Genomic DNA, 24,363 nt, shown 5'->3' on the forward strand with positions numbered 1-24,363 from the left:
TTAGTATTTTATCTCTTAGTTTATTTTATTTAGTTTATGTTATGTCTTTTTTTCAAAAATTCCAAATCAAACTCTTTTGGGAACTAGGTTAGGATAAAATTAATTTATATATAAGTTGTGCTTTCAATAACACAATTCCATGTGGGTTTGACCTCGCACTTGCAAAATATTATATTTCAAACGATTCGTGCACTTGCGAGTATATTAAAATTTGCACAACAAGTTTTTGGCACCATTGCCGATGAATTGTTTGATTTTTGAATTCAATTTATGTCTAAATTGATTTTATCTTTCTACTAGTTATAATTAGGATTTTATTTTTCTGCAATTTGTTTTGTTCCTATTACTAATAATAATAACAAAAAAGAGTTTCCTTTTTTTTTTTTTTTGTGTTTTCTTTTTCCCTGTTTTGCAGTTTCTGCCGCAGCTCTATCCGCACATCAACGCAAGTGCGATCGAGCGTAGTTGCAGCCAAAGCAGTAGCTAGTTCAGTTGTGCGCACTTGCACTCGACAACCCTCTGCGTAAGCTCGAGCGCACTAGGAACACTAGACAGATCAACACGCCTGGGCTCGATCCTATTCACGCCGCGCTTGAGCGCACCCGCGCAGCAGACAGCACCAGCAGAGGAGTGCATGCATGCAGTCGCAGCACCACTGACGGATGAGCGCATCTACGCTCTATCCCACCTAGCCTGCGCTCGAGCGTACCTCTGCAGATTGCACCAAGACAGATCAGTACCTGAATTTGCCAAATTTAATTTTGGTCCGTTTTGTGAGTTTTTAAGTTTTAGTTTTTAATTTTTGGTTATTTTTGCTTAGTTTGTGTTCATAGTAATTTTTGATTGAATAATTTTTGTTTTTGTTTATTTTTTCTAAAAAAAAAAAGGAAAAAAAGAATGGTTCATGTTTTATGTTGGATAGTTGCATGCTAATAAGTGAGAGTGATCATGTATCCTTGGGTACAATATGGTTTGACTAGTGGCAAGGTACATTCTCCAAATGCTCAAAAGAATGAAGGTCTTTTTGGTGAAAGTAGGCCCGAAAGTTTGCAAGCTGATATCGCTGCTTTATCTGACAAATTAAACCAAATCATAGGAGCTAAATTTGCCCCAACCCATTTTTCTCACACTTACACACCACATGAACCACGTTCATATTGTTTCAATCCTTATCATCAGGTTAGCAATTGTCTAGCATTTGGGCAATTTTCTAATTTTTCATATGAGCCAATAAACAGTAACTTCTCCAGCTCAGGATTTGATTCAAATTCCAATTATTACAACCCAGATTGGAACAACCAATATGATTTCTCGTGGTCAGCTTAGGCTACAGGAAATTATGTTCCCCAATTTGATGAATTGCACCATTCAAACTATCCACAGTTCGGTCATCAAGCTCAATCTCCTGCTTATCAATCCACCACTCAATTGCCACAGCTTGCACCATAGTCATCACTGGAAGACACACTCAAAGCATTCCTACAAGAATTGCGACAATCCACTCAAGAAATGCAACAATCCACTCAAGAACTGAAAGAAGCCATGCAAGAGATCACAAATGCCAACACTCAAGCTACCGTTGGGTCAACTTGACCCAATAAGTCAATATTGGGACAATGCAAGCATAGAGGATAACAATGAAGAAGAAGAGCATCAAGGTCAGCTGATGGCTAAAGGACAATACATGAATGATGAGGATGAGTCTGAAAATTCTTATCATGAGAACGTCCAAGCTAGACCAGACCAGAGCAATCGTTCTATTCTTTAGTGGACTGATGAGGATGAAATTGTGGATAACAATGAGGAGGAAGAAAAAGGGGATCAAGTTGAGCACCCTGATCAAGTTGAGCACCCAAAGCAAGTGGAGCACCCAGAGAACAATGAGTCCCCAACAAATCCTGATCGGTCGAGTGACATGCAAGTGAGTACTGAAGCTCTAGCCTACATCACTATTCCTCTTGAGACACATCAAGAATCCAAAGCTTCATCACCTGAATGTCTCAAAGAGCCATCTTATGTCCAGATACTCAAGGACTTGTGCACACAAGCACACAAATCTAGGAACCACTTTCCTAAGAAGATCTGTCGAAGCAAGCAAGTCTACATAAGATGGCGAAACATCATTCCAAAGGGCTATGAAGTTTTGGAGAAAAAAGGGTGGAAGGAATTGGTTGGACATCCGCATGATCGGGGGAAGCGCTGTAAAAATTCTCTTCCAGTTTATTTTTTGCACTTCACTCCAGAAATTCTTTCTTTCCTATTTCATTACATTTCGTTTTTTTTTTGTTTTTGTTTCTAACAACAATTAGTCTTTTGATGTTTTGTTTCTGTGAAAAAAAATATTGCTGTTAGTTTTGTTGACAAGTGTTTTGGTGTTTAAGTTTGGGGGACGCTGATAAGTGCTAAAATATACATACTTTAGCGCCTTAATTTTCATATGTTAACTTCTTAGTTCTGTTATTTTGTGTTGTTTTACTTCCTTTTTGTGTTTTTGTCTGTTTTTAGGTGTTTGAAGGAAAAGGAAGCATTTCTGGAAGTTTTGGACTTAAAGAGCAAATTGTGGGAAAAGCTAGAGCAGAATCAAGCACATTAGAAGTAGGCTCGAGCGCATCTGCACTCGAGTGCATAAGAGGGACGACCGAGCGCACACCAGCGATCAAGTGCAACCCTTTGGGATCGAGCACACTTGGGGCACCCAGCTGCAATAGAAGTCTTTTTCCACTTATAACTTTGATTTTAGAAGCCTAATGGTACTAAAACTTAAACCTACGATTTTATTAGGTTTTCTAGGGTTTCTAGGTCTTTTTAAAGCCTATAAATAGACCTCTAGGTCTCTTAAAAGAATACACAATTCCAAAGAGGAGAATTTGGAGCTGCTTCTAGGAGTCAATCCGGTTTCTTCTTTTATTTTATTTTTAATTTTAGTTTCATTATGTGTAGCTAGCCTTTTTGTTTGGGGCTAGATTGAAGCCCTAATCATGTCTTTTTGGGATTTCGGGGCGCTTTTGTTACAATTATATTTTGGTATATTTAAATTGGTTATTTTATGGTTAATTGAATTCCTCATATGAATGTGCCAGATCATCATATGCATGTGTTTGGATGTGTTAGTTAAGTCAATTTGGATGACCGAATCCTGGGTTTAATAAAATGACAAAAGAATCTCATCACGGGTTCTTGGGGTTATCAACATGGAGAACCGGGAGTAGATACCATGCCCTAGGCTTCATGTGTTTGAGGATTTCTATAGATTTATGCTTCCCTAAAGAACAACTTAGTAGATACCATGCTAAATCCTTTAGGGAAGAAAAAAATTAGAGTAGTTACCATGCCTAATTCGTTGCTAAGGGAGATCAATAGCTTAAGGAGTAGATACTACGCTCTTAGGTTGACAAACATTAAATATACCAGTATGATTGTGACATTGGCATATTATTTCTTAATTAGTCTGATTAGTGGTGGATGTCGAAACCCTAACGCTTTCATTATTTTATTTCTTCTCAATATATCAATCTTTTGTGACAATTCTGATATTTAATTTGGAAAATAAATTCTAAATAAAATCAACAATCCTCGTGGGAATGATCTCGTACTTGTACCCTATACTATTGTTTTGATTTCGTGCACTTGTGAGTAAAACTTACCAAGTATTTGCTTATTAATTTAGGTGGGTATTTGGCACAACAAATTTTTGGCGTCGTTGCCGGGGATTGTTTAATTTTGTTTAGATTTTTTTTCCCATTAGTTTATTTTATTTTGTTTTTAATTTTAGTTTTATTGTTTCTGATTTCCGTATGTCTAGTCCTGTTTTGTAGTGGTGCGATCGAGCGCGCTGCTGCAGGGAGTTGAAGCTGTTGTTTTCTTTTGTTTTTATTTTTGTTTTCATTTTTGTTCCGCACGAGTATGATCGAGCACACCTCACAGTTCGATTGAGTGCACTCGTTCAGCACACTTTGTGCCAGCGGTAAGTAGTTCTTTTTATTTTTTTAGTTTTGTTTATGTTTTTATTTTCTTTTTGTTATTTAATTTTCTTTGTTCTTTAATCATGCAGAGAGACAATCCACCCCTAGTTCAAGGCTGATAAAAAATTCATTATGTCCCCAAATCCTCGACCAGCTATCATGCATTGATTTCCAGCCTATTGTGTAGAGCGATTACCAGTTATTGCCACATATGCTCAAAGTGGTTCCATACTATAGAGGCACACCTACAAAGGACCCATATCTGCATTTTCAGCATTTCTTTGATCTATGCAGAACTCAGAATATCCAGAGTTTAACTCTAGAAGGAATCAGGTTAATCCTTTTTCCTTTTTCTTTAAAAGATAATGCAAAGTTATGGTTCAATTCTTTGGCTGCAGGTTCTATTCATAACTGGGAAGAGATGGCCACAAAGTTCTTAAAGAAGTTTTTCCCAGCCCATAAGACAAGGAGATTGAGGAGGGAAATCCTGACCTTCCAATAGAAAGACGGGGATATCTTCTTCGAGGCATGGGAGCACTTTAATGGGCTACTTCTTAAATGCCTACGTCACAACGTATCTTAAGACGATCAGGTACAAGCCTTCTATGAGGGTTTAAATGATTCTAACAAAGATCTTGTAGATTTAGCTTGTGGTGGCATGTTAATGGAGAAGAGTAGTGATGAAGCCAAGGAACTCTTTGAGATCATAAGTGAGAACTCCTAACAATTCTCATTCAGAGGGAAACAAGGACTCAAAGGAAAGGGCATACACGAAGTGGGCACAACTGGTGGAATTCAGACTCAATTGGCCACCATGGAGAGGAAGCTGGATATGATAGTCAAAACCATGACTACTTATAGCATTGCCCCATTCAAACAAGTGGCATAAGTCGAGGTATGTGCAATATGTTCCCATTCTGACCACACCAGTAAGTCTTGTCCCATGTTCTCAATTGCAAATCAGGAGCCAGCAGACTATGTGGACTAAGACAGTGACCTCCACCACAAGTAGCCAAACCAAAGCTGGAGCCAAAAAAGAATGGCCTTGAGGGTGCCATGATCCAGTTCGTGAATGCGCAGCAAAACACTAATGCTCAAACCAGTCAAGCCATTCAGAAACTAGAAGCAACAACCAATCAAGCCATTCAAAGATTGGAGGCGCAAGTAGGGCAGATGGCCAAAGAGTTGAGTGAAGGAGAGAGGGACGAATTTCCAGCACCTAATCCATGAGGCCACAAGCAACTAAAGGTTGTAACAGCCCTCAGAAGTGGTAAGGTCATTGGTAACAAGGTGGGAATTGATGAGACAAGACAAACATCTCTAGCTGAAGCCACAACTTCCAAGGTAAGTGAAAAAGAGAAGGTGACTGCACCACCCTTCCCCCAGAGGTTAGTAAAACCAAAGAAAGAAAGCAACTTTTAAATATCTTAGAAACTTTGAGAAAAGTTGAAATAGACATTCCTTTATTAGATGCAATTCAACAAATTCCTGCTTATGCTAAATTTTTAAAGGACTGTTACACTCATAAAAGGAAGTTTCAAGATCATGAAAAAGTGTTTTTAACAAGAGAGGTAAGCGCGGTGTTGTCGGGAAAGTTGCCACCAAAGATTAAAGATCCAGGCAATTTCATTATTCCTTGCACAATAGGTAATCGGCTGATTGAGCATGCATTATTGGATCTAGGAGCAGGTATCAACCTAATGCCGTATACCATGTATGTGACATTGGGTTTGGGGAAGTTGCAACCAACTTCAATCACCTTACAATTGGTAGACGGAAGTATTAGAAGACCGAAAGGTATCTTGGAGGATGTCCTGGTTCAGGTAGATCGATTTATCTTACTTGTGGATTTCATTGTCTTAGATATGGAAGAATACCCTATGCTTTTGCCCTTGCCTATTATCTTGGGAAGACCCTTTATGTGAATGGCAGATACAAAAATTTGTGTTAAAAAGGGTACTATAAGTATGAAGGTAAATTGGGAGAAAATAGATTTCAAAATTTTTGATGTATTGGAGTTACCTCAAGATAACCTGAATTCTTTTAATGCCTGTCTAATTCAAGATGCTGTTAAGAAAGTTTCTCAGGTCGATCATATTGATCTGCCTCAACCTGTGGACATTTGGAGTCACCCTGCAATAGGAAAAATTCATTCTCTTTGGTTCAAGAGAAGAAAAGATTGAAGCTTCAAGTTTAGACCGCAGTGAGATGAGTACAGTCTGGCTGAACACGTTAAACTTAGCACTTATGGGAGGCACCCCACAGCATATCCTTTTTATTTTTCTATCTGTTTTTCATTTTATTTTTGATGTTTATTTTTAGTTTTCCTTTTTATTTATTTTAGTGTTTTGTTTTCGGGGAAAAGTGTGCTTGCGTTCAAAGTTTAGGGGTGTGCTATGAGCCGTACCATTCCAGCCAGTTTCCCCCATCTTCCGGGTAAGATATTTCCATGTTGTCTACACATTGAGGACAATTTGTCATTTAATTTTGGAGGTATAGGAGACACTTACACACACTTTGTCCCTAAATTTGTGGAAAAAAGTGCATGTTCATGTCTGTCTTAAAATTTTTGTTAATCTAAGAATTGTGATTTGATTGTCTTTAGTGAGTTTAAAATTTCGAACATATGATCTGATGATGAAGTTTTTGAGTTTGGTTACTTACTTGAGGCATCTGAGAATTTACTTGTTTGATTTAACACTAGCACATCTTTTGTGAGGTATGACATTTAAACCTGATGTCTTTGTCTTGGGTGAACATGGGTGATTTATCAAATGAATACTTTGGCAGAAGTTAAAAAAAAAAAAAAAATGATCAATTTTAAAGTTCTTCACGAAGTAACTGGACCTCTTGCCTCATTAAGCAATGAGTGTTCACGTCAAAAGGTGAAAGTTTTGAATTGGTTAATGTCAAGGCTAGTTTAGTTCTATAGCCTTTTTGACTCAAGATAGTAAGTCCTTAGGGGTGTTTTTACACCTGGTGCCCTAAAACCATATGGTTTGGGATGCATTGACTTAACACTCGCTACATGAGTCAATTAGAAAGCTTGAGAGAACCAAACATTGCACAGCCTGACTAAAAAGAAAAAAATAATAATTTGACTCCATGCTTAGGTTTTCATTTTGATAAGGATCCCAGTGAAATTTGAGATATTGAGATATTGCACACTGGAACTTCTTGGAAGCTTCATATTTATGTGTTAGTTCACCTTTCACCATTTTGAGCTTGTGATGCATTAGCTTGACTTTTGTAAGTGATTAAACTTTAAAATTCTGATTCATTGTGAAGATGAAGTTTATCTTTTTAAGCTTGCTAATGAATGAAAATCATGGTTTTAAGTGATACTTCAGTTTTGGGGACAACATGAACTTTGCATACTGTTTGTGGGTAACATTTCTGTTAAGCCCTCACGAGACTTCACTCGTCCTACTAGGGATGTCTAGGAGTTTAAAGGGCTTGTTGCATATGTTAAATTCAATCATGTTTCCTACGATAGTGGAGATAGAGTAGTTTTTGTTTTAGTTCCTTTTTATTTTTAGTTTAGTATTGCTAAGGGACTAGCAATATGTAAGTTTGGAGGTGTGATAAGTACTAAAATATACATATTTTAACCCCTTAATTTACATATGTTAACTTCTTAGTTTTGTTATTTTTTGTTGTTTTAGATTCCTTTTGTGTTTTTGTCTGTTTCTAGGTGTTTGAAGGAAAAGGAAGCATTTTTGGAAGTCTTGGACTTAAAAGCAAATTGTGGGAAAAGCTGGAGCAGGATTGAGTGCACTAGAAGTAGGCTCGAGCGCATAAGAGGGACGATCGAGCGCAACCCCTTGGGATCGAGTGTACTCAAGGCGCCCAGCTACGATAGAAGTCTTTTTCCACTATAACTGGGATTTAAGAAGCCTAATTGTACTAAAACTTAAACCTATGACTTTATTAGGTTTTCTAGGGTTTCTAGGTCTTTCTAAAGCCTATAAATAAACCTCTAGGCCTCTTAGAAAAATACACAATTCCAGAGAGGAGAATTTGGAGTTGCTTCCAGGAGTCAATCCGGTTTCTACTTTTATTTTATTTTTAGTTTTAGTTTAATTTTGTCCAGCTAGTCTTTTTGTTAGGGGCTAGATTGAAGCCCTAATCATGTCTTTTTAGAATTTCAATATTGGAGCCTTTGTTACAATTATATTTTGGTATATTTAAATTGGTTATTTTCTGGTTAATTGAATTCCTCATATGAATGTGCCTGATCATCATATGCATGTGTTTAGATGTGTTAATTAAGTCAATTTGGATGACTAAATCCTAGGCTTTATAAAGTGAGAAAAGAATCTCATCATAGGTTCTTGGGGTAATCAACATGGGGAACCGGGAGTAGATACCATGTGATGAGTGCCAAATATTGCATATTTGGACCCTTAATTTGCATTTGCTAAGCCTTTAGCTTTCTTATTTTCTAACGTTTTTGTTAGTTTTGGTGTTTTAGTGTTTTGCACGTTGCTAAGGGAAAACTACAAGATTATTATGAAAGATGCAAAGGAATTGAAAAATTGCAATTCTGGGAAGTGACGAGCCCAGCACTGAATGCTCGAGCGCACGTCCACATCAGCCCAAAAACGTAACGCTTAAGTGCTGCACTATAGAAGACCTGGAGACCCGAGTATGCTCGAGCGCACTTGGTGTGCTATCGAGCGCACTTACGCTGACCTGACAGTGCTGAAACCCTTGTTTTTAGTTTAAATACCCATGTTTTCTTTTGTAAACACACGTTGGGAGGCGCCGTTAGGGCATATTTTTGACCTTTTTGTCGTTCTAGAGCTCTGAGTACGTTTTTCTTTGTAGTTTATTTATTTTAATGTTGTCAATTGAATTAATCATGTTGTTTTTAGTCATGAGAGGGTAAATCCTTCAACTAAGGTTGAGGATGAAGCCCTGCCAATGATTTACGTTCATACTTTCATGTCGTTGTTCATACAATTCCGTCATTTAATAACATTTGATGTTCTATTTTATTTCAATTATTTGAGTAAATTCTTCTAATTGAATGTTTGATTATTAACAATGCAAAAAATTGGATATTCGATGTGTTTCATCTAACGGATATATCGAATCTTTCAATTTAAATAGGATATCCATTGTGATTCGTTGATTAAACGGATACATTGGATGATTTGGTTTAAGTTGGATATTTGTTGTGATTTGTACAACGGATGGATTCAATGATTCTTTTGATAGGATTTATAAAAGAAAATAGAACATGTTTAGGTTTTTATCGTTCTTTGGATGTATGAACAAAAATATGAAAGTGTTTCGTATTAATTTGGTGAGGTGGATTTTGAAAACCTTAGTAATTTTATTCATTTGATTTACAATCGCTTTTATTTATTTATTTAGTTTATATTCATTTTTGCAAGAAAAATCACAAACAATTTGGAACTAGGTTAAAATAGGATTAGTCTAAAAAGAAATTGAATTTCAGAACACAATTCCCTGTGGATCGACCTCGCACTTGCACAATCTATATTGCACACGACTCGTGTGCTTGCGAGTATCATTTTAAAACTCACAACAAGTTTTTGGCGCCGTTGCCGGGGAATCGTTTTGCTTGTGAAAATTAATTTTTGTTTAAATTAAATTTGTTTTTCTACTAGTTATAATTAACATTTTTGTTTTATTTTCCTTTTGGAATTTCATTTTATTTTTATTTTATTTGTTTTTGTGTTTTGATTTAATAAAAAAAAGGGAAAATTACAGTTTACCCCTCCAAAGTTGACAGCGTTTTTCAATTCAAACATCAAAGTTTCAATTTTTGCAATCCACCCCCACAAAGTTCCAATTTTTTTTCAATTCGACCAATATTATCCCAAAATTCCCATATTGCCCTTGATTTTTATTTTTATTTTTATATTTTTTATGAAAAAAAAAAAATTGGGAGTGCAAAAATGGCTAGATGGCCAAAGGGGGGGTGGCTATGGACACCCCGAATTTTTTTAAAATTTTTTTTATAAAAAATAAAAAAATAAAAATTAGGGGTAATATGAGAAGTTTTGGATACAATTGGTCAAATTGCAAAAATTTAGAACTTTGAGGGGGTGGATTGTAAAAATTGAAACTTTGATGTTCGAATTGAAAAACACTGTCAACTTTGGGGGGGGGGGGGGGTAAACTGTAATTTTCCCTAAAAAAAAAGGAAGTTGGTTGCTGTATTTCTTTTTCTGCAATTTCAGAGGAGCCCAGTCCCTGCCAAGATGCTTGAGCGCACCTCAGCACGCTCGAGCGCACTCGAGCATATCACTGCAAGGATCTTGCACACCTGCGCTCGACCCTTCCGCAATTGCGCGCGAGCGCACAGCAGACGCACACAAGTGTAGTAGACAGCACCTTCGGCGACCAGGGTGTGCTTGCACTCGATCTAGTTTTACCTGCGCTTGAGCGCATCGCATCTCCGTTGCCAGCTTCCGCAGACTAGCAGAAGCTAAGTAGGAAAGTTTTTTTTTTTTTTTAATTCTTTTTGATTTATTTTGTGAATAGTTGTTTTTTGTTTTTGCTTTTATGATTTTTGTGAATGTTTTGTCTCTTAGTTAGTTTATTTTGGCATTTTTGTTTGGTGTATGCTTGGTCGGAGATCATTGAACCAAGAGTTGACATCTTTAGATCCCGAAATAGAAAGAACTCTCAGGAGAAATCAGAGAGCACCTCTTGAGAGAGAGATTATTGAAATGGTAGTTAACATACCCCGAAATGTGGAGCAACCTAGGGTTGAGAATGAGCAGCCGAGAGTGGAAAATGTGGACATTACTAGATCACTTAGAGATTTGTTCGCACCCGTTGCAACAACCTCCCCTTCGTGCATAGTATTTCCTCCAACCAATGCCACCCATTTTGATCTGAAGCCTCACGTCATCCAACTCCTACCCTCATTTCATGGCTTAGAGCTTGAAAATCCTTACAGTTAAGTAAAAAAATTCAAGGACATCTGTGCCACTTTCAAGTTACTTATAAGATGCCCTCCTGATGGATATGTGAAATGGAGACTCGTTCAATTCTTTTATGATCGAGTCTATGAATGGGGGAGCATTCCTAAGTTTGACGGGTGATGAAGCATACAAAGCATTGGATAAGTTGTCTGACAACTTGCAGTAGTGGGATTTTTCAAGTTGTTGGGACAAATCCGCCCGTATCCCCAAGAAAGGAGGCATCTATGAGTTGAAAGAAGACACTGAGTTGAAGATGAAGATAGATGCTCTCACCAAGAAGGTTGACGCTCTCACTGTGAGCCAGTCCATCAATGCTACCAATACATTCAATGTTGATAGCTGTTCCATCTGTGCTAGTCCTATGCACTTAGCATAGAATTGGCCATCTATGTTGGCTTTTGTTGAGTATCCTATGGAACAAGTGATTGCTTTCAATGATTATCGGGAGCAGTCAAGTGGAACATACTTAGCGACCTACAATACAGGGTGGTGGAACCATCCTAACTTCTCATGGAAGCAGAACCAACCGTTGAATCAGGCAGGAGCTCCTCATCATGCTCACAATCAATACCCTCCCGGATTTCTTCCACCGGTTTAGAATCATGGTCGCTCAGCTCATCCATTGACATTACTTGCTTTCCAAGCTCCCACTCAAGCACCAGTGTCGTCTTCATGTGTCGTCTTCATAGTCGTTGTTGGAAGACACTCTCAAGGACTTCATGAAGCTCACTGGCCAATCCATAAGTGAAGTGAGGAGTGCAATAATGGTAAACACCCAAGCGATTGCCAAGCTGGAAAGTCAGATAGGTCAAATTGCGAGTCACTTGGCACTACAAAAACTGTTTTTTTTTCCTGACAGATAGTTTTTGACTTGTTAGGTGGTTTGACACGTCAGTAAAATTTATTGACGTGTGTCGAGAGTTAAAATTTTGGGTGTCAAAAGTTAATATTTTGACGTGTCACTTTTAACACGTCAATAATTTTTGACGTGTCAAAAAAATTTCCTGACACGTCAAAAGATTTTTGATGGGTCAGAAATTGACACGTCAGAAATTTTTTTCTGACGTGGCAGGAGTGGCACGTCAGAAAATTAATTAACACGTCAGTAAATTTTAAAAAATAATAATTTTTCTTTTTTTAAATTTTTTCTAGAATTTTTTTTTTTCAATTAAAAAATTTATTAATTTAAATTATTTTTCAATTAAAATAATTTTTTTTTTAAAATTTTTTTTTTACCAATTTCTTTTCTCTAGCTCTCCCTATCTTTTTTTCTCCATTTTCTCACTCTCTCTCTCTTCTTTTCTCCATTTTCGTTTCTCCAGCTCTCCCTTTCTTCTTTTCTCTATTTTCTCACTCTCTCTCTCTCTTCTTTTCTCCATTAATTTTCAAAAACCCAAACCCATTAATTTTCTCCCTATCTTTTTTAGTGACGTGTCAGCATTTTACCACGTCAGAAATTTCTGACGTGTTAAAATACCACGTCAGTAATTACTGACCTGCCAACTTTGCCACGTCAGAAAAATATTTACTAACGTGGCAAAAAATTGTGTACTGTAGCCACGTCAGAAATTGATTGTTTTTTTTTTGAATTGTGGGTGAAAGAGAGAAGGGGAAGTTCCCAAGTTAGCCCATGCCCAACACTAAGGGACAGTTTGCGGTTGGAAGTTCTTCAGACCCTGCGCACGGGCAGGAACAAGTGCAATTGATTGTCACACTGAGGTCAAGGAGACAAGTGGACAATCAAGTGGTTCTACCTGAAGAGAACCCTGCTGTGCCACAAGGGCAAGAGAGTTGCAATAATGAGAAGAGAGATGTTGAGCCATCTAAAGCCACACCCGCTGTTGAGAATCCTCCTAGGTTGTTTGTGCCTAAGGCGCCTTACCTAGAGAGATTGCGTGCGCCTAAGAAAGGAGCTAAGTTTAAGGACATTTTGGAGGTGTTCAAGCAAGTCCATATCAATATCCCATTTTTGGACGCCATCCAACAAGTGCCATCATATACCAAGTTCTTGAAAGACTTGATCACTGTCAAGAGGAGGACGAATATCCCAAAGAAAGGCGTTTTTGACTAAGTAGGTTAGCTTCATCCTTCAGTGCAAGCTGCCATTCAGTATAAGGACCCTGGGTGAGCTACCATTCTTGCATGATAGGAGTTAGGGATTGAGAGGGCCTTATTGGATCTAGGAGCGAGTGTGAATCTCTTGCCCTACTCAGTTTACTTACAGTTGGGGTTAGGGGAATTGAAGCCCACATCGATGACACTCAAGTTGGCTGATAGGTGATAAGTGCCAAATATTTCATATTTTGACCCTTTTATTTACATTAGTTAATCCTTTGGTTGTGTCATTATTTAATGTTTTGTGTTAGTTTTGTGTTTTTAATATTTTGTAGGTTGTTGAAGAAAAACCACAACTTTAAAGGGAAAAATGAAAAGTTTGGAAGAAAGCATACTTTGAGAAGACCTAGATGATGTGGTTAAGTTTAACCAAATCCAAGAAAAAGGTTAAATCGGATTAAAGGTCAGATTGGATTAAATTTCAGATTGGATAAGATTTCGGATTGGATTCAAATTCAGATTCTGCACATGTCTCAGTATTTTGACCATAACTTTCTGCTCAAATATCGGATTGAAGTGATTCAAACGGTTACTACGCCAAAATTGCCCCGAAATAAATGGACACAAATCTAGACGAATCCTATTCCAATTTCAAACTTCTATTTTGAATGGGAGATAGACCTCCGAATTATTTAGGTTTAATAGGGCTTCTAGGACTTCCCTAAGCCTATAAATAGACCTTTTTGCATTCAAGAAAAGATATAGAATTCCAGAGAGCAAAATTCTACAATTTTTTTCTTTTTTAGTTTAGGTTGTCTTTAGATTTAGGTTTTATTTTTATGTGGAGCTAAATTCTCAACTAAGGTTGGGGATGAAGCCTCTCCAATGAAGAACATAAATACTTTCATGTAAGTCTTTATTTATCTGATTTTATTGGATTTAAGATTTCAATTGTTTTACTTTTTTTCAATGTGGGGAGTGATACTTGGATATCTTTTGTGATTCAAGAAAACACTTGATGATTTAAGATAATTTCACATAATTGATTGCTTGATTTTATTTGCCTAAATAATTGGATATCCCTTGTGATTTGATCTGTGGATAGATTTGGTGTTTCAATTAAGATTGGATATCTTTTGTGATTTACGGATACATCTGATGATTTAATTGATATTAGATTCCTCTTGTGATTTGTGCAATGAATGGATACATGAGATGGTTCTGATTAATTGTTTGAAGCATAGTAAAACATATCTAAGATTTTAATTGTGAAAACTTCAGATTAATATTGATAAACATGGAAGTATGTTGTTATGATTCGGTGAGTGTGAATTCCCAAACCTTAGTATTTTATCTCTTAGTTTATTTAATTAGTTTATGTTTGTCTTTTAATTTTTAAAACCAAAATTCAAAACCCTTTTAGAACTAGGTTAGGATTTAATTAGTTTAAATTTAAATTGCTCTTGCAAAAGTACAATTCTCTGTGGGTTCGACCTCGCACTTGCAATCCATTATATTGCAAACGATTCGTGCACTTATGAGTATTAAAATTTGCATAACAATAGGTCGGTAAAGGTTCTACGGGGAATAATTGAGGATGTATTGTTGGGATTCAAATACCGGTGATTCTAGGGCGACCATTCTTAGCTACGGATAATGCCCTGATCAATTGTTGGACGGGGGTGATGAAGATTTCCTTCAAAAATATAACAGTGGAGCTGAATATCTTTGATATCAGCAAGCAACCACTGGAATATGTTGAAGTGAGAAATGTATGCTTGATAGAGGAGATTATTGAGGAGACTATTGATGAATCAAGCATAGAAGACCCCTTGGAAGCATGCCTTGCTTAGTTTGGAGATGATTTGGATTTGGACAAGTTACTTGAGCAGGTAGATGCAATTTTGGAGATTGCTCCTCTAGTGAGCAATGAGAAGGAGGAGACAGCAGTACCTGACCCTCCCAAAAAAGTATTTAAGCCTTTACCGGACACTCTTAAGTATAAGTTCCTTGACCCAGCAAATTCTTTGCTTATGATTATAACTTCGGATTTGGTTGATGCTCAAGAGGAGAAGTTATTGGATGTTTTAAGAGAGAACAAGGAAGCTATTGGCTGGACTATTGAATATATCAAGGGAATCAACCCCTCGGTGGTAATGCACAAGATACATTTGGAGGAGAATGCCAAGCCATCGAGGGAGCCACAGAGGAGGCTCAACCCAGCTATGCAAGAAGTTGTGAGAGCAGAAGTGATAAAGTTGTTGGATGCATGGATCATTTATCCAATTTCTGATAGCAAGTGGGTGAGCTCGATTCATGTTGTGCCTAAACAGGCTGGATTGACGGTAATGAAGAACAAGGATGATGAGTTGGTCCCAACTCGTATTCAGTCAGAATGGAGAGTATGTATAGACTACCACAAGTTGAATGCCGCCACAAGGAAGGATCATTTTTCACTCCCATTCATTGTTCAGATGGTGGAACGCTTGGCTGGGCATGAGTATTATTGCTTCATGGATGGTTATTCTGGATATAACTATGTCCCTATGGACCCCGAAGATCAGGAGAAGACACATTCACTTGTCCTTTTGGGACGTTCGCCTACCTTCGCATGCCCTTTGGGTTATGCAATGTACCCACTACTTTTTCAGCGGTGCATGATCTGTATTTTTTTTTGACATGGTAGAATGTTTCCTTGAGATTTTCATGGTTGACTTCTCCGTCTTTGGTTCATCTTTTAAGGAGTGTCTGTGCCGCCTCACTGTGGTCTTAGTGCGGTGCAATGAGAAGAACCTGGTACTTAATTGGGAGAAATGCCATTTTATGGTGAAGCAAGACATTGTATTGGGGCACATCATCTCTCATCGTGGGATTGAGGTTGACAAAGTGAAGGTGGATCTAATTTCCAATCTTCCATCTCCACGTACAATGAAGGAGGTTCGCTCTTTTCAGGGCCATGCAGGATTCTACATGTGATTTATCCACGATTTCAGCAAGATCGCCATGCCCTTGTGCAAGTTGTTGGTGGAGGAGACCTCGTTTATATTTGATGAGGACTGTAAGAAAGCATTCGGGGCTCTGAAGAAGATTCTGACATCCACACCCATTATTCAGCCACCCAACTGGGGTGTACCTTTTTAGATTATGTGTGACGCGTCAGATTATGTAGTTGGAGCTGTTTTGAGGCAGCGTGTTGATAAACTCCCCCATGTTATCTACTATGCGAGCAAGACTCTAAACGATGCACAACTCAATTATTCTACCATTAAGAAGGAGTTGCTTGCAGTCGTTTTTGCATTGGATAAGTTCAGATCATATGTGCTAGGGTCTAGAGTCATTATCTACTCGAATCATGCGGCATTAAAGTATATTTTTTTCAAAAAGATGCTAAATCTTGTCTCATCCGGTGGATTTTGCTGTTGCGGGAGTGCGACATAGAGATTTGAGATAAGAAAGGTTCCAAAAATGTGGTGGCGGACCATTTGTCTAGGTTGATAGTGAATTTCACTGAGGACGCCATTCCTATTTCTTAGACTTTTCCTGATGAGCTATTAATGCAAATTGCTCACAATCCCACACCATGGTTTGCTGATCATAGAATGAACTATCTTGTCACCAGCCAAATGCCTTTGCATTGGGGGCGACAAGATAAGTCCAAGTTTTTGGCCATGGTGAAGCACTTTTTCTGGGATGATCCTTACCTGTTCAAGTATTGTCCCAATCAAATCATTAGGAGGTGTATTCTTGAGCACGACCAATCCAATGTCATCTCCTTTTGTTATGATCATGCTTGTGGAGGCCATTTCAGTGCACAGAAGACCACTGCAAAGATTTTACAGTGTGGATTTTATTGGCCTACCCTATTCTGTGACTCTCATGCATATTGTGCCGCATGTAAGCATTGCTAGAAGCTAGGGAGTATTTCTAGGAGGAATATGATGCCCCTCAATCCTATCTTGGTTGTGGACATTTTGATGTGTGGAGCATTAACTTTATGGGACCCTTCCTAAATTCCTTTGGCTATTTGTACATTCTTGTTGCTGTGGACTACGTGTCCAAATGGGTGGAGGCTGTTGCGTGCAAGACCAATGACCACAGAGTCGTGGTCTAGTTTTTGAAGGGCACTATTTTTGTTTGTTTTGGTACTCCTCGAGCAATCATAAGTGATGGAGGTAAGCATTTTGGCAATAGGATTTTTGAGCAGTTGATGAAGAAGTATTTCATCACACACAAGGTTGCCACCCCATATCACCCACAAACAAGTGGGCAAGTGGAAATTTCAAATCGAGAGATCAAGCACATTTTGGAGAAGATGGTAAACCCGACTAGAAAAGATTGGTCTCTGCTATTGAATGATGCACTGTGGGCATATCGTACAGCATTCAAGACTTCGATTAGGATGTCACCTTATCGGCTTGTGTACGGAAAGGCATGTCATCTTTCGATGGAGTTGGAGCATAAAGCATACTGGGCTATCAAGTAGCTGAACTTCAATCTTACGAAAGTTGACTCATAAAGGAAGGTCCAACTCAATGAATTAGAGGAGCTGAGGAATGGTGCATATGATTGTGCAAGGTTGCACAAGGCATAAATGAAGAAGACTCATGACAAGAGCATTTTGAGATGATCTTTTGAGCCTGGTCAGAAAGCCCTTCTTTACAATTCCTGTTTGCATCTTTTCCCAGGCAAGTTGAAATCTCGATGGACAGGCCCATTTATTATTTGGTTAGTTTTTCCTCATGGGGCCATTGAGATTGGGGATCCAAAGAATGGTAACACATTTAAGGTGAATGAACAAAGACTGAAACCATTTTTGGAATTGTAGAGTTCAAAAATTGAGACGACACTGTTGGAGGATCCTAGTTTTCCGGAGTAATTGTCGTCTACTGTGGAGAGTCTGGCTGAAGACTTTAAACTTAGCACTTGTGGGAGGCAACCTTCTTCCTTTTATTCCTTGTCATTTGATCTTTTTGTTTGTGTTGTTTCTGTTTTAGTTGTGTTTTTCAGGACAAGTGTTTGTTATTCAAGTTTGAGGGAACGTTCTCTTATGTGACGCACGACATGTGCCACCCATTTCGATATTGTATTTCTGGACACAGTGGGGACAATGTGTCATTTTAGTTTGGAGGTGAGGTAGACATTTCTGTCCATTTCTTGTTATCTTTGTGTTGTTGTTGTTGTTGTTTTTTATTTATTTATTTATTTATTTTTTATTTTTAAATTTGCTATGTTGTTGATTGAGCATGGTTTCCACCTTAACTGTGGTTTGCATGTTGTTGGATTGTTTAATATTTTGAACACATCATGCCATTAGAAATCTGAGTCTTTTGACTCATTTGTTGGATTAGAGAGACTTCATATGTCTGAGTTAATAACAAGCACATTAGCATAGAGTCTGTGATGTATGAGATTTAAATTGATTAGGGTATATCTTAAGATTTGTAGGATGAAGTGTTGATGAAACCTTGGCTTGAAAATAGATAAAAAAAAAAATGAAAAAAAAAAAAATCAGTTTGAGCTTCTCATTGAGTAACCAGACCTCATGCCTCATTAAGCATCGAGTGTTTGCGTAAAAAGATGAGAAATCTAACTTGGTTCTTTGTATGGCTAATTTGGCTTTGTAGCCTTTCTAACTTGAGTAATTAAGCCCTTAGGAATATTTCTACATCTAGTGCCCTAAAATCATCTATCACTGGCTCAACACTCATTACATAGGTCAATAAGAAAGCTTAAGGGAGCCGAGCATTGCACAGCCTACAAAAAAAAATTGCATGTTTTGATTTAAGCCTTGGTTGTTTTCATCTAAGTGAATTCCTATGAATTTTGAGGTACAAAAAACTTTGAGAAGAATTGGAGCGTCATGGTTGTATGTTAGTATCACGTTGCATTTATTGGAACATGTGTTGTCTAAAATTTCCATCTATGAGTTACATGATTTTTGGATGACTTAATGATGTGATTGTGGAGTTCATTGTGTTAAACCTACTCATGCTATAAGAACCATGTTTTTGTGTGGAACTCCTTGTTTGTCAACAACATAGTGCTAAAAATGTTTGTGGGTATCATCGCTGGTAAACCCTCTCGAGACTTCACTCGTCCTCTAGGGATGCCTAGGGGTTTAAAAGGTTTGTTACATATGCTAAATGCAATCGTCTTTCCCACGACAACGGTTTTATGTTTCTTGCTTTTAGTTTGTTTCCCATTTTGTTTTGCTAAGGGACTAGCAAAATGTAAATTTGGGGGTATTTGATGAGTGCCAAATATTGCATATTTGGACCTCTTAATTTGCATTTGCTAAGCCTTTAGCCTTCTTATTTTCTAATGTTTTTGTTAGTTTTAGTGTTTTAGCATTTTGCAGGTTGCAAAACGAAAACTGCTGGATTATTGTGAAAGATGCAAAGGAATTGAAAAATTTCATTTCTGGAAGTCACAATCGAGTGCACAGCACTACGCTCAGGCGCATCTGCACTCAAGCCTAGCATTGAATGCTCAAGGGCATGTCCACATCAGCCCAAAAATGCAGCACTTAAGTGCTGTGTTGCAGAAGACCTAAAGACTCGAGTACGCTTGAGCGCACCTGGTGTGCAATTGAGCGCACTTACACTGACCTGGCAGCTCCGAAACCCTGGTTTTTCGTTTAAATACCCATGTTTTCTTTTGAAAACACACGTTGGGAGGCGCCGTTTAGAGCATATTTTCGACCTTTTTGTCATTTTAGAGCTCTGAGTACGTTTCTATTTGTATTTTAATTATTTTAATGTTGTCAATTGAATTAATCATGTTGTTTTTAGTCCTGAGAGGCTAAATCCTTCAACTAAGGTTGAGGATGAAGCCCTACCAATGATTTACATTCATACTTTCATGTGGTTGTTCATACAATGCCGTCATTTAATAAAGTTTGACGTTCTATTTTATTTCAATTATTTGAGTAAATTATTGTGATTGAAAGTTTGATTATTAACAATGCAAAAAAATGGATATTCGATGTGTTTCATCCAACGGATACATCGAATCTTTCAATTTAAATCGGATATCCATTGTGATTCGTTGATTAAACGGATACATTGGATGATTTGGTTTAAGTTGGATATTCGTGGTGATTTGTACAACGGATGGATTCATTGAATCTTTTGATAGGATTTAGAAAAGAAAATAGAACATGCTTAGGTTTTTATTGTTCTTCGGATGTATGAAGAAAAATATGAAAGTGTGTCGTATGAATTTGGTGAGGTGGATTCTGAAAACCTTAGTGATTTTATTCATTTGATTTACAATCATTTGATTTATTTATTTAGTATATATTCATTTTTGCAAGAAAAATCGCAAACAATTTGGAACTAGGTTAAAATAGGTTTAGTCTAAATAGAAATTGAATTTCACAACACAATTCCCTGTGGATCGACCTTGCACTTGCACAATCTATATTGTACATGACTCGTATGCTTGTAAGTATCATTTTAAAACTCACAACACCATGCCTTAGGTTTCATGTGTTTGCCGATGTCCATAAATTTATGCTTCCCTAAAGAACAACTTTGTAGATACCATGCTAAATCCTTCAGGGAAGAAAAGAATCAGAGTAGATACCATCCCTAATTTGTTGCTTAGGGAGATCAATAGCTTAAGGAGTAGATACCATGCCCTTAGGTTGACAAACACTAAATATACCGGTATGATTGTGACATTTGCATATTGTTATCTTAATTAGTCTGATTAGTGGTGGATGACGAAACCCTAATGCTTTCGTTATTTTATTTCTTCTCAATATATCAATCTTTTGTGACAATTCTGATATTTAATTTGGAAAATAAATTCTAAATAAAATCAACAATCCTTGTGGGAATGATCTCGTACTTGCACCTTATACTATCGTTTTGATCTCGTGCACTTGCGAGTGAAACGTACCAAGTATTTTCCTATTAATTATGGTAGATATTTGGCACAACAGACGCCTTGACCTTGTTCACACTTAGATTTCCTTACACATTGGGGACAATGTGTAAATCACGTTCGGGGTATGGAAAGACACTTTGTCAGTTTATTTTTATTTGTCTTTTTGTTCTAAAAAATTAAAGAAAAAAATTGTGCTATGCTATTGTAAAGTTTAAGTTAAACTATGACTGTGGTTTGCATTTCATTGGCTTGCTTAAATGGTTGAATACATCATTATGTCATTAGGAGTCTGAGTCCTTTGACTTATTTTTGGGTAAAAGAGATTTCATTTGTTTTGAGATAAATTTTTATGAGCACAGTAGCATGTTTTTTGTGAGGTATGATGTTTTAGCTTAATCTTGTTCCGTTTGATATTTGTTAGATGATCTATTGATGAATAACCTTGGCTAGCAAGATAAAAAATAAAAAAAAAAAAATTAAAAAAAAATTAAAAAAAAAGGAAAAAAGATCATGTTGAGTTTTTCACTGAGTAACCGGAATTTTTGCCTCATTAAGCATTGAGTGTTCGCGTATAAAGGTGTGAAGTTCAAGTTGATTTATGGTATGGCAAAGTTGGCTTCGTAGCCTTTTTGACTTGAGTTAATAATCCCTTAGGGATGTTCTACATCTAGTTCCCTAAAATCATTTGGTTTGGAAGTCACTGGCCTAACACTTGCTCCATGGGTCAATTAGAAAGTTTAAGAGAGTTAGACATTGCATAGCCTGTGAATAAAAAAGAAAAAAAATGCATATCTTGCCTTGGTTATTTCATCTGTTAGGAATTCTTACAAATTTTGTTGAACTTATTTTGAGTTTAAAATGAAAGCTTTATGATTATATGCTAATTTCACTTTGTACTTTTCATAACATATGATGTCTAAATTGTCCATTTATGAATGATCTGATTCTGGATTATCTTTTGACTATGATGATGATGTTTGTTTTTTTAAGTTTGCTCATGAATAAGAACCATATTTTGTGTGAAAATTCTTTCTTGTTAACAACATAATGCTGCAATGTTTGTGGGTATTATTCCTGTTAAACCCTCACGAGACTTTACTCGTCCACTAGGGATGCCTAAGGGTTTAAAAGGCTTGTTGCATATGTCAAATGTAATCGTCTCTCTCACGACAGAGGACTTGGGTTTATTGCTTTCATTTTATTTTATTTTATTTTTGTTTTGCCAAGGGACTCGCAAAATGTTTGTTTGGGGGTGTTTGATGTGTGCTAAATATTACATATTTGGACCCCTTAATTTACATTGGTTAATCCTTTCACTGTGTCGTAATCTAATGTTTTGTGTTAGTTTTGTGTTTTTAGTGTTTTATAAGTTGTTGAAGAAAAACTTCAGCTTTAAAGAGAAAAATGCAAAGTTTGGAAGAAAGCTGGACAAAGCCATCCAAGGTAGGATCGAGCGCAGCATCCAGCACTCGAGCGCATGTGCGTTTGATCCCAGATGGGTGGCGCCCGAGCTCACCCACGACCACAAGACAGTAGCAGCATGCTAGCGTTGCGCCGCAGAGGAAGGAACGTAGGCATGCGTGCGATCGAGTGCACTGGCCATGCGCTCGAGCACACTCAAGCAGACAGAATGCGGCAAAGACTCCTTTTCCAAATCGGATTGGGATTTCAAACTTATATTTGTATTGGGAGACAGGCCTCCGAATTATCTAGGTTTACTAGGGCTTCTAGGACTTTCCTAAGCCTATAAATAGACCTTTATGCATTCAAGAAAAATTAGACAAGTTTGGAGAAAAAAATTTCACAGCTTTTCTCTCTTTAGTTTAGATTTTCTTTAGGTTTTAGGTTTAGGTTTAGATTTTATTTTTATGTGGAGCTAAATTTCCAACTAAGGCTGGGGATGAAGCCTCACCGATGAAGAACAACAACACTTTTATGTAAGTATTTATTTATCTGATTTTATTGGGTTTAATATTTCAATTGTTTTACTTATTTTTCAATTTGTGGATTGATTCTTGGATATCTTTTGTGATTCAAGGATACACTTGATGATTTGAGATAATTTCACATAATTGATTGCTTGATTTTATTTGCCTAAAAATTGGATATCCCTTGTGATTTGTTCTACGGATACATTTGGTGTTTTAATTAAAATTGGATATCTTTTGTGATTTACGGATACATGTGATGATTTAATTGATATTGGATTCCTTTTGTGATTTATGGAATGACTGGATACAAGGGACGGTTTTGATTAATTGTTTGAAGCATAGTAAAACATATCTAAGATTTTAATTGTGAGAACTTCAGATTAATATTGATGAACGTGGAAGTATGTTGTTATGATTCGGTGAGTGTGGATGTGGATTCCCAAACCTTAGTATTTTATCTCTTAGTTTATTTTATTTAGTTTATGCTTTGTCTTTTTTTTTTTTTTTTTTTTCTTTCAAAAACCCCAATTCAAACTCTTTTTGGAACTAGGTTATGATAGAATTAGTTTAAATATAAGTTGTTTTTTCAAAAACACAATTCCTTGTGGGTTTGACCTCGCACTTGCAAAACATTATATTGTAAACGATTCATACACTTGCGAGTATATTAAAATTTGCACAACAGTTATTAAAATCGCCATTGAGCTTGTGATTGATCATTATTGAATTTTGATTAAATGGTGAATTTAATAGCTTCATCATTCTGGAAGGGACTCAAGAGTGACACAAGATGGATTTCTAGAATTACTCTGTAAAATTGGTCCATGTGGTTGGCCTAAATTACAAATCACTCTATATGGTAAAAAAAATAATTTATAGGTTCCTGTAGTTGGTCTAAATTACAAATCACTTCCTGTGGTATACAAAATAATTTATAGGTCCTCTAGGTAGGCCAAAATAACAGTTTGCTCCATGAAATCAATTTCCATTAAGTAACTTAACAGAATCTATTATTTTGTCACCTCATATCCAATAAAAATGCGACATGTGTTATTATTAATTTCTAACTTTAAAAACTGACAACTAGAATTTTTATATCATTTTAAGTTTTACGATACCGGCTAAGATTACACATCAGCCCTTACTTCAAGTCATACTGCTACAGTAAATTAATCTAATATCTTCTACCCTCAAAATTTTACTCTATGCATAACCTCCCTCATTTTTATCTTCCTCACCACTATTTGGAAGCACTTTGCGAGAATTTGACGTGGAGTAAGAGCTGATATGTAATCTTAGCTAGCGTCCTAAAATGATGTGAAAAATCCTTATTGTCATTTTTGAAAGTCATATATTAATAACAACACGTCATATGTGGGTTACTCTTTTTCCTTATCGAAATAATAACTAAATACTAAACAGATGCTTTGTTGCAAGGGTATTACTCTTTTCCTTTATTTTATTTTTTGTTTGCTTCCAACCCGATTTAGGGAAAGGGCTTGTTTGGTTCGTTTGGTTTTTTTTTTTTTGTCAAAAATTTTTAATCTTCGTTCATTT

General features: G+C 36.8%; 1 non-coding gene across 1 annotated transcript; it reads right to left on the bottom strand.

Moving 5' to 3' along the window:
* Positions 1-4,431: 4,431 nt before the first annotated feature.
* Positions 4,432-4,538, bottom strand: LOC132180151 (small nucleolar RNA R71). Its single transcript, XR_009440045.1, has one exon. It is a non-coding gene; the product is annotated as a small nucleolar RNA R71 (small nucleolar RNA).
* Between the last annotated feature and the right edge of the window lie 19,825 nt (positions 4,539-24,363).

Source organism: Corylus avellana, chromosome 4 (assembly GCF_965113065.1).
Source record: "Corylus avellana chromosome 4, dhCorAvel1.hap1.2, whole genome shotgun sequence".
NCBI classification, from domain to species: domain Eukaryota; kingdom Viridiplantae; phylum Streptophyta; class Magnoliopsida; order Fagales; family Betulaceae; genus Corylus; species Corylus avellana.